The sequence below is a fragment of the Ascaphus truei genome, chromosome 4 (genome assembly GCF_040206685.1).
Source record: "Ascaphus truei isolate aAscTru1 chromosome 4, aAscTru1.hap1, whole genome shotgun sequence".
NCBI lineage: Eukaryota > Metazoa > Chordata > Amphibia > Anura > Ascaphidae > Ascaphus > Ascaphus truei.
Window position 1 is genome coordinate 1,882,619 of NC_134486.1, and position 12,337 is coordinate 1,894,955.

General features: G+C 43.2%; 1 pseudogene; it reads right to left on the reverse strand.

Moving 5' to 3' along the window:
* Positions 1-1,253: 1,253 nt before the first annotated feature.
* LOC142492510 (uncharacterized) overlaps positions 1,254-12,337 on the reverse strand; it is a 62,429-nt pseudogene continuing 51,345 nt past the window's right edge.

The following is a 12,337-nucleotide window of genomic DNA, read 5'->3' on the forward strand; positions in this document are numbered from 1 at the left end:
ATAATAGACACTTTTGTATAGTTATATAGATTTTTTTATTAAAATAAAATGGTAAATACATGAATCCACCTCTATATACTTTTACACTGCAGATATCTATATCCACACAGTGCCGCCCCCTCTGTGTACACACACACACACCACACACAACAGAGCAGCTCAACACACAACACAGCAGATCTACACACACACAAACTGCTGCTACACACACACACACACCACACCACACACAACAGAGCAGCTCAACACACAACACAGCAGATCTACACACACACAAACTACTGCTACACAAACACACACACCACACCACACACAACAGAGCAGCTCAACACACAACACAGCAGATCTATACACACACATACACACACACACACACACACACGAGCTCAATTCAACTGAATCTTCGCAGTTCAAGTACATCTGTGCTCTCTTTTTTAAATAACTACCTTGGTGGCAGGTGTGACCAAGAGACTGGTTGCCAGTCATTTGCTTATATTAAGATGAAGCAATAGATTAATAACACCAGTGTGTAGCACTATAGTGCATGCTATTCTGAGAGGTATGCTGCTATAGACACGTCTCTTTTGTATACACTAGAAGTGGAATATCAGTTTAAAGGATTAACTATTGTATCTCCACGGACCGTATACATCCATGAGGTGTCAAAGGATGTGAGATTACTATGTCCAAATAGGAGTTTAAAATATACCTTAGTATTTACTTACAATTGATAAGGATACTCCATATACTAGTGTTGTATTGTGGACAGATTATATACCCATAATTACCAGGATATTTATAAGAGTTACTAACACATGCGGCCTCCCATTTGGGGAATTTTTAAAGCACTGTAAATAATATTCACGAGTTGCTGACGTCATATGTTTAATAAAACGTTATTATTTTTTTCTTGAACATTAGTTGTACATAAGAGGATATTTATATCACATTAGTGGCCATCCTTGTCCTGCTCATCTTCAATGGGCACCGACAGTAAAATAAAATTACTGACCTGTAACCCCTTAATTACCTTAGTGGTTATTAACCGCTGTGTTAATTAAGGGGTCAACCCCCCCTCCTGCTACGCACCCGAGAGGACTAACCACCCTCCCCATGTCAACTACCCACACCCCCTCCACTCATTGTCACAATGGTAAACCATACCTACAATCCAGGCATGGATTTCCATAATGGCAATGAATGCTGTTATGGAGCCTCAGATGCAGGCTGATTATCGATAACTGGAGTCCAGGTTCTTTGAAAGAGTAAGTTTATTGATACTTACAATACAAACATATGCAGGGAGAATCAATGTCATGCAAGACTTCAGGCTGATTCTGAAGAAAGGCACTCTCTGTCAGTTGTTATACAGTTTGATATACATCACATGTTACATTAACAAGCAGATTACAAAAACTGACTTGTCATTCCTTAGCAATTGTAGAGGGAGAAAGGGGGTGGCCCGGTATTAAAGGGGTTGCACCCCATATGGTCATCCCCTGACCTCACCAGAGACAAGGGGTTAACTGGACTGCGGTCCAGGGATGAGGTTTGCACCTTGATATACCTTGAAAATGTATGTTCCCCTGTTCCCATGGTTTCATTATAAGCATGTATTTTAATGTTTTAAAGTGCATTACTGTATCTCCAGTTCGGGAGGTCGCAGAGAGTTCATATTTGGCCAATATGTGGAGTCACTGTAGGCATTAAAAACTGGCAAAGGTCGACCCACTGAGTCCACCAGAATGGCACTTATTAATATGTGTAGATATTAAAGTGTATATGTATTTTATTTTTGGATCTGTTCTGAAAATGCAGACGCCATTTGCTAGGCTACTAAGTCCTGAAGGGCAAACAGCTGAGTAGCCTAAGCACAGTGATCAAAAAGTAACTGCCTTGAGTGTTACCCAATGTCTAGGGATTAAGTATTAGTCAATCAACAAACTCTGGCAGTCTAATTGTTGCCTGAGGGCATGAGGTAGTCTGTTAGTCTCCACGTTAGATAATTGTTCACCAATAGGCTGTGTTCAATGTTAACAATAGGGTTGCACAGGTATATAAACTGTGTCAAGCCTACAGTTTTTAGTTGAGCTTCTGATACCATCTTGAATGTCACTGGATTGCTGGAGTTGTGCTTCTGATTCCATCTTGATGTCACTGGACTGTTGGAGAATTGCTATTGGATACTTCTCCATCCCCCAACCCTAAGTGTTATCTTCTTGTCTGTTAATTGTACTATATTGCTGTGTTCACCTTATTTAAGGAATAAATTATATTTTATTATATCTAAGCCTCGTTCAGTTCAACCCAGATATTTGGTGTTCATTATATCTTGTCATAAGCTACCGTGACAGCAATTCTATATTAAAAGGCTGACTTGTCTTTTCTCAACAATTCTATATCTGTTTTTATCTTGTAAAAACACACCACAACAGAATACAGTCTATCACACACTCCGGAAGAATGACCAACCCTGTTGTTGATTGTAAAATTGTCTAGTGACAGTTTTTTTTAAAATGAGAGCAGAATCATTAGTCATCTGGACAGACATACACACACATTTAACCCATTCACCACATGTAGTTATTACATTACAAGCAACTCTGCCCCCCTCTATCAACAAAAAGACCCTTTTAGTCCAGATTTCCATATCAACGGCAACCTAAAAATTAAAAAGAACCACAAAATAAAATACATTACATAAAATAAAAAAAATTAAAAAAGCCTTTGCTAATAAACCAATTTTCACGCCCACTGTACATCGGAGCGGTTTCACCGCTGTGTGAATCATCTGGTGTCTGGAGAGGACATTCTTCTTTCTTCTTATAAATATTTTTATTGGAAATTCTGCAGACTTGTACGTACAGTATATTTTTAACATGCATAATGTAGCAGATTCTTATACAGGTATCTCTTTATGTTCCATACAATATTTGTTTTGCATTATTTCCTTTTTATTTTTACTATAGTAACACTTGAAGCTTCAACTCAACTTGTAAACATTTACTTGTACTATGTCAATCCGTTATATCATTTTACCCTCAACTTATTCCCTCTTGATAGTACCCCAGCTTTTGCTTCGTCTGTTTTCAACCTCTGACAGACTAACCAAGTCATTTTATATAAGTGCTCTTCCCCCCTTCAGTATGTTTGTACTCTTTTCGCCACTCCTGTTCGACCCATACACCTCTGTCTGATATCCCGAGGTATTTATGTCACTAGTCTTATGGTATCGTCCATAGTCCTATTGGGTACTTTTCTAACCCCCCCCCCCCCCCGTCTGTTTTTTTTATTGATGGTGTAGTGTTCAGAATCTTATTGGGGGATTCCTAGTTAGTGTGCGTGTTGCTTACCATGTTGTGTGTTTTAAGTTTTCTTTGATTTTTGTCTTTGTCTCGTCTGACTGTGCGGCAATGAAGCTTTCCCAGATTTGGAAGAATCGTTCCGCTTTTTTTTCGTTGCCCGTCGTGGCTTCTCCCCAGTCTAATGTGAATATACTAAACATTTTTTCCCTCCACAGCTGCAGAGATGGGGGAGTGTTATGTATCCATTGTTGCAAGATTGTTTTCCTTGCGGCCATAGCTATCATTTGTTTCAGTTTGCTGTTATCAGTTTGGTCCCCTGCTGCCCCTTCAGCGTTTAGGTTTATATTAAAAATCGCATATTCGGGATCTATATGGATTATTGTATTTAGGGAATCTTTACAGTACTCGCCTATTCGTGACCAGAACTCTTGGACCACTAGTATTTAGGGAATCTTTGCAGTACTCGCCTATTCGTGACCAGAACTCTTGGACCACTGGGCAGTTCCATAGGCAGTGCATAAGATCTGCCTGTGGGGCTGCACACTTTGTACATTTACTGTCCAGAGATAGTTTTGCTTTGTATCTGAATTTGGGCGCAGTATATGTTCTATGTAAAATGTTGTAGTGCATTTCTTGGTATATTGTGGATGGGATGATTTTCAACGATTTCCCAAACTGTCTCATGATAGTCTCCATATTTAGATTTGGGCAGTCTGTTAACCGAGCTCCCATTCCCGGTGTGTTGCCATCAAAACGTAATGTTTTCTTCAGACATTGATAAAAATTTGATATTGAGATTTTCCCATATTTTTCCCTTTGGAAGAGAGCGTCAAGTTGATTGTCTCTATCTGCTGTTGGTAAGTCGTTTAGTGATGTCAGTGCGTAATGCCTGGCCTGTAGGTATGCAAAGAATTGTGTGTTAGGTAGTGCGTATTTATCTTTCAGTTCCTGGAATGAGTAAATTGTGTGATTTAGTTTATGCAGGAGCTGCCCTATTCCAAGGATTCCCTTCTTTTCCCAGGCCTCAAAAGGGTAATTCGCCTTCCCTTCCTGAAACCGCAGGTTTTTAGTGAACGGTAGAAATAGCGACTTGTTCCTTTGTAAAGAGAGTGTTTTCCTGGCTCTATACCACGCTTTATATGTGCTGAATAGTAATGGGTTGTCTTTTATGGCCCTTGGGACCTCGTGAGAAGGCATATGTAACAAATATGGGAGAGGGCATTCTTACCAATGAATTGCTTCTCACACTCACACAGAGGGGACATTATTCACGTATTCAATCATCTGGTGTTTGAGGAGATACTCCTTCCGTGAAAAGGTTTCCCCGCACTCCGTACATCTGAAAGGTTTCTCCCCTGTATGAATCCTCTGTTGCATGGAGAGGCTGCTCTTATCACTGAATTCTTTATCTCACACTGTACATGTGTAAGGTTTCTTTCCTGTGTGAATCCTCTGGTGTTTGAGGAGGCTGCTCTTAAAACTGAATTGTTTCTCACACTCTGTACATGTGTAAGGTTTCTCTCCTGTGTGAATCCTCTGGTGTATGATGAGGCTGCTCTTAAAACTGAATTGTTTCTCACACTCTGTACATGTGTAAGGTTTCTCTCCTGTGTGAATCCTCTGGTGTCTGAGGAGGCATCTCTTTTCACTGAATTGTTTCTCACACTCTGTACATGTGTAAGGTTTCTCTCCTGTATGAATCATCTGGTGTTGGAATAGATGGTCCTTCTTTGAAAACCTTTTTGTACACTCTGTACATGTGTAAGGTTTCACCCCTGTATGAATCATCTGGTGTCTGAGGAGGCATTTCTTATCACTGAATTGTTTCTCGCACTCTGTACATGTGTAAGGTTTCTCCCCTGTATGAATCATCTGGTGTGTGAGGAGGCTGCTCTTATCACTGAATTGTTTCTCACACTCTGTACATCTGTAAGGTTTCACCCCTGTATGAATCATCTGGTGTCTGAGGAGGCGTTTCTCATCACAGAATTGTTGCTCACACTCTGTACATGTGTGAAGTTTCTCCCTTGAGTGAATCCTCTGGTGTGTGACGAGATTGTCCTTCCGTGAAAAGCTTTTCCCACACTCTGAACATGTGTAAGGTTTCTCCCCTGAGTGAATCCTCTGGTGTGTGAGGAGGCCTTTCTTATCACTGAATTGTTTCTCAGACTCTGAACATGTGTACGGTTTCTCCCCTGTGTGAATCCTCTGGTGTCTGAGGAAACTGCTCTTATCACTGAATTGTTTCTCACACTCTGTACATGTGTACGGTTTCTCCCCTGTGTGAATCCTCTTGTGTGTGACGAGATGACCCTTCTGTAAAAAGCTTTTCCCACACTCTGAACATGTGTAAGGTTTCCCCCCTGTGTGAATCCTCTGGTGTGATAGGAGTTTCCCCTTCAGTGAAAAATGTTTTCCACAGTCGTTACAGGTAAAGGGTTGCTTGCTAGTGTGGACACAAAGGTGTGTGATCAAATCCCTATTAAGTGAGAAGTTTTCCCCACACTTACACACAAAAAGCTGAGCACTGCAGCTCCTTCTTGAATCACTCCGGTATCTTTTGCTTGTCCCATACTTGGAGTCAGTCTGTGCTGTGAGCTGTACAAGGCCTGTAAATTCACCATCATGTGGCACTGGTTCCTTGCACGTGTCCAACATGTGGTAGGAATCATTGGTTTTTGGCACTTCAGGGGTGCAGGAAGTGAACGAGCTTCTGGACATATCAGCGCTCCAGTTCTGCTCCTCGTTTAGGCAGTTCTCTAACAGAAGTAAACAAAAAAGACAGAACTCAAATGTTTTCAATCTGTAAAGCAAATTATGAATAAAAAATACTTTGCAGAATTTACTTGATCACTACTTAATTAACAAAATGTTCTGTTTACTCTATACCCAGGGCTTTAAAATTGTGGCCGCTGTATATACAAAAAAACCAATGACTTGGGTGGCGGACCTCAAAGACCTGCAATACAGTATGTTCCTGGCAGCTAACACAGTGAATTAATTTTAATACATATTCTGTACTATTCATCTATTCATTACTGTAATGATTATATATGTGTACCTTCACAGCCTCCAAATCAGAATTATCATTGAAATTTTCCATGAGATGTAAAGTTAAGGAAATCCTGGTCTGTCTTACTAGTGAGTTAATGATATTAACCCAACCATATAGAAATATATAGTGTAAAGATAGGTGAGAGAAGTATACATAGACACCTAAACTCGCCTCAATTGCTCCATTTTATGTCTTACATACCGTAGTGGATAAGATTGAAAAAAGACATGTTCAACCTATGCTAAATTTAGACAACAGATACTTTATCCTATATTTATATTTACCATATATATTTATCCAGTGGAAGGCAAACAAAAATCCGAAGGGAAATATCATAAGGGGGAAATAAATTCCTTCCTGACTCCAAATAATGGCAATTAGATTTCTCCCTGGATCAACATCCTTCCCACGTTTACTTATTTGGTTTATCACTGTATACCTTTCCTTTCTAAAAAGATTTAAAACCAGAGACATAACATAAAACAAAGACAAAGCTCAGTGCACATCCAGAAAAACTTATATACGGTACAGTGCCTAAATATACATGTATAAATAACTAATAAATAAAATGGTCTTTTAGTTTAACATTTTGGCCAAATTGTTGTAAGCCCTTGAGCCAAACTTCACGGCAGACCACGTTTCAAGGGTCCCTACACTAATATAAATTCTTAATAACCTGTGCATTGCCAGGAAGAATGATTTATAATAAATCTGTCAGTATAAGTTTCAAAAGTTCTAAGTCTGATTGAAGCTTTTATTAACCTGTACATTACCAGGAAAAGCACTCTGTAATAGATTTGTCACAATCACACTGCATGCAGGCAAGTTCCCCTGATAGTCGAAAATGCCATGGAGTGAGCTTTTAACCATTTAAATGTGGGAGGGAGTGAGCTTCAATTGGATAGGAGGTTGCCACCCTCCAAAACAGCCAAGACTAGCTGCACACGAATTATAAAACATACAGAACACCTACAAGCTCAAATTGAACCCCCAAAATACCCACAACATATATATAAGTTTCACAGAGGAGTGCTACTGAGCATGGCAATATATATTTAAAACCAGAGACATAACATAAAACACAGACAAAGCTCAGTGCACATCCAAAAAAACTTATATACGGTACAGTGCCTAAATATACATGTATAAATAACTAATAAATAAAATGGTCTTTTAGTTTAACATTTTGGCCAAATTGTTGTAAGCCCTTGAGCCAAACTGCACGGCAGACCACGTTTCAAGGGTCCCTACACTAATATAAATTCTTAATAACCTGTGCATTGCCAGGAAGAATGATTTATAATAAATCTGTCAATATAAGTTGCAAAAGTTCTAAGTCTGATTGAAGCTTTTATTAACCTGTACATTACCAGGAAAAGCACTCTGTAATAGATTTGTCACAATCACACTGCATGCAGGCAAGTTCCCCTGATAGTTGGAGATACATACACACAGGGATACTACATGATTGTTTTGCAAATGTTTTTCACAATGGTTTGGTTTTAGGAATTGAATACGGAATTGTGTAATTGATTTTGATTGGATTGTAATTGATTTTTGATTTGATGGTAATTTTTTTAATGTTTACTTGCTTACTTTTTATTTGATTGTTTGGATGGCATTGTATCTTGTTGGTAATTGTTTATTTTATGTTGAACATTGATTTGGCATAGTGTTAAATGATGCACAGATTAATTGCATCACGTGCACACTAAAATGCAATTGTTTGAATGCCATTTGGTATATATTTGTCTAGGTGCTGTTTTGTTGGAAGATATGAGATAATTTATTTTGCAATGTCCTGATATTATTTTCAGATGCAATGAGCTGGTTTAATTTTCACATGCAATGTGCTGTTTTTGAGATTCAGATTTCATGTTTTTATTTCTGCATATTTGGGTAATTTGTATATTGGTGATATATATATATATATATATATATATATATATATATATATATTATACTCACTGTACAAATGAATGGTTGCAGGGTGGGTTAACCCCTTAATTACTTTCGTGGTTATTAACCGCTAAGGTGATTAAGGGGTTAACTGGCATTTGAAAGTATTTGCAATGTATTTTTTTGCCAACGGAAGGCGTTTGATGACCGGACGCCATTACATTGCCAGGGGGTAAGTAGAACTCTATTTATTTACTTTATTGATGCTGTTTTAAGTGTTTAATAATGGGCAAATAATCTATTATCCATATCTGGATAATAGTTATTTTGCACATTACTGTATGTGTTGGGTGGGGGGGATATTTATTTAAATTTATATGACAGGTTTATTTATTTTTACATACAGGGTTGGTTCCTTAGGTCTGCGGGGACCTCTGGAGACCACCTGAGGGCCCAAGGGTACAAGGCTGCGGACTCACGGGGGACACCTGCGGGGAAGAACCGGGGGCCCAACAACTGCTGTGGGGAATAGTGGGGAAACTACTTGAAGGTTTAATACGGGATAATATTCAGGAATACCTAATGGAAAACAAAATTATTAGTAATTGTCAGCATGGATTTATGAAGGAGAGATCTTGCCAAACTAACTTTATTTGTTTCTTTGAGGTGTGACACGGTGAATGAACGTCACCAGCCATATGCCTGGAAAACCTATGTTTAGGCTTGCAGTGCAGCAGTGACGAGGTTAAGTTGAGAAGGGTTGCTTAATTAGTCTGACCCCAGCTGCATAATCAAGGTGTTAAAACCCCAGGCTGTACACACATGCAGGAGAGCTGGTGAGGAGACAGGACTGACGGTGCTGAAGAGATTACTGCTGTAAGGTCTGTGGTGCAAAGTACATGTGTGGTGTAACATGCCCATTGGATAGCTGTGGAACAGCTTTGACTGCCAATACTTTGAAAGTTTTGAGCGCTAGAATATGCAAATATGCGTGATGACGCGTTATGTGACGCGTCGCGTGATGACGTCGCACGTGACGCTCCGCAATTTAATGCGGTGGGTTATTTAAGGAAGGGAAACAGTGCAGGATGTTAGATTAGCCCCCGAGGAAGACTATTAAGTAGAAACGCGCGTTGGGTGAGTCGTGGACTACAGAGTGGCACTTTGCTGGTGACATTCAGAGTGGAGGACTACATTAATCAGCCCAGTGTATGCTGTGACGGCCGCGGAGCAGATGCTGTTGCTGTGAAGATAACCGTCTGTCCATATGACCCAGGGTGGTCTGAATGCTCACCACAAAGGCACTTATGTAAGGGTAATACTTTGTGTTTTTAATATTAAAAGCAGTATTATACTATTTTGCTTTTTCTCCTTTGTATGTGGATTTCCCTTCCTTTCCTATTACTGGTGTTGATCCGGAGTACCTATCTGGAAATTAAAGTTGGTAACTTCTAACAACCACAACGCCTTATTATCACGTTGCACACGTGAGAGCAAACTTTATAGAGCTTTCAACACTGATAACATCTGTTGTAGTTGACAATATTGCACTATTTGGTGTCTTCATTTCTTTTTTCCATGTCCTGATGAGATTTGCGCACCTGTTTTCTACCCTGATCCCCATCTGGCAGACTTGGAGATGCCAGCTTTTTAGAGTGGGGCTAAGGAAATGGTTCTCTGACTAGAGGAAGGCCACCCCCTGTGGGCAGGTACTATCTTGCTTCCCACGTGAGTTGGCAAAAGGTAATTGGACCCAGGTAATTGTTCTCCAATGCCTGAGTCCCAATGTTGGGGATAGAGCCCAAACCCCATATAAACGATTGTAAGCTCTATGCCCAGTGTCTTTCGTGTCTTCGTTCTTATACCGGATGCCTGATGAACTGCTAACCTGAGTCCTGGTTATTTCATTGTCCCTTCCCTAAGTAAGTGTCTATATTCCGTTTGTTATTTGTCCAACATTGTGTGTCCATCTGGCTTTTAAGGAATAAAATCTCTTTATTATATCACAGTCGTATTCAATTCAACCCAGTTATTTGGTGTATATTATAACCCTGTAAGCTACCGTGACAGTGTCTAATCTAATGGCGGCTTTCAATGTCCCACAGACCAATCGGAAACAAGGACGTCATACGGTGCAGCTTCCAATTGCACCGCGTAATCGTGGGCAATAAACTCAGCAGAGATACCGGCGCCCGCTACGAAGGCGGAATGGGATGTTTTAGTGCGACCATTTCACCGCTATCAGCCGCAGGGGACAGCTAGCCGCCTGTCGTTTCACCACGAAGTTAAATTAGGCTGCGCTTATAGTGCCGGCGCCGCCGCCTGAAAACAAACGCATTGCCGTCGCCACGTTCGCTTAAGTAAGCACGACGCGACTGAGCGACGGCAGCAACGCAAATTCTGGAACCCGATAAAATGTGATTTTTCAGAGGCTGTCGCCACATGTGACAACCTCTGAACCATTCAATGGCCGGGTCACCAGCGACGTCGCCGAAAGTTCAATTATAACTTTTGCGGGTGGCATCGGAGACGGGTGATGTCACCCATCACGCGCGTCACGCAGCGCTCCAGAGCGCAGCCCGGCAGAGCGCGTCACGCAGCGCTCCAGAGCGCAGCCCGGCAGAGCACGTCACGCAGCGCTCCAGAGCGCAGCCCGGCAGAGCGCGTCACGCAGCGCTCCAGAGCGAAGCCCGGCAGAGCGCGGCACGCAGCGCTCCAGAGCGCAGCCCGGCAGAGCGCGTCACGCAGCGCTCCAGAGCGCAGAGCGCGTCACGCAGCGCTCCAGAGCGCAGCCCGGCAGAGCGCGTCACGCAGCGCTCCAGAGCGCAGCCCGGCAGAGCGCGTCACGCAGCGCTCCAGAGCGCAGCCCGGCAGAGCGCGTCACGCAGCGCTCCAGAGCGCAGCCCGGCAGAGCGCGTCACGCAGCGCTCCAGAGCGCAGCCCGGCAGAGCGCGTTACGCAGCGCTCCAGAGCGGGGGAAGATGGGGACACATGGGGGTAGGGGGAGTCACACATGGGGGTAGGGGGAGTCACACATGGGGGTGGGGGGAGTCACACATGGGGGTGGGGGGAGTCACACATGGGGGTGGGGGGAGTCACACATGGGGGTGGGGGGAGTCACACACGGGGGTGGGGGGAGTCACACACGGGGGTAGGGGGAGTCACACACGGGGGTAGGGGGGAGTCACACACGGGGGTAGGGGGAGTCACACATGGGGGAAGAGGGAGTCACACACGGGGGTAGGGGGAGTCACACATGGGGCAGTTGGTATTGGGGGGTGATTGTCCCACCCTGACCCCCCGCCCGCAGCAGCAGGTGAGCTCCCAGCAGGGGGACACGCACCTTGCTCGGGTGCTGCTGCCTCTGCGGTCTCTGTGCTGAATCAGGCGGATCTCAGGGTCTCCTTCTGTTTGCAATGGTCTGAGTCCCAGGAAGTGGAGACACTCACTACATCCGGGTCACTGCTCTGTGTCCCACTGCGCATGCTCACACCGAGAGGCTGCTGGGAGTTGTAGTTTATAGCCCTGCACAGAGTAAGTGCCACATGCTGTGCTGGGAGAGAGAGTCACTCCTGCATGGAGATGTGCGCCCTCCTCTTACTCTCAGGGACGCGGCCTCACTTCCTCCTTCCGGACACTGTTGATAAGAAGGAGGTGACCTGGCTTTGTCCTGAAAATGCAGCTTGTCCTGATTTTATCATTTCAATTATTTCCCAGGTCCAGCTGAGACAGTAACACCCCCACATAAACATCCCTGCCCCCCACACATAAACATCCCTGCCCCCCCCCCACATAAACATCCCTGCCCCCCACACATAAACATCCCTGCCCCCCACACATAAACATCCCTGCCCCCCCCCCACATAAACATCCCTGCCCCCCACACATAAACATCCCTGCCCCCCACACATAAACATCCCTGCCCCCCCCCCACATAAACATCCCTGCCCCCCACACATAAACATCCCTGCCCCCCACACATAAACATCCCTGCCCCCCACACATAAACATCCCTGCCCCCCACACATAAACATCCCTGCCCCCCCACACATAAACATCCCTGCCCCCCCACACATAA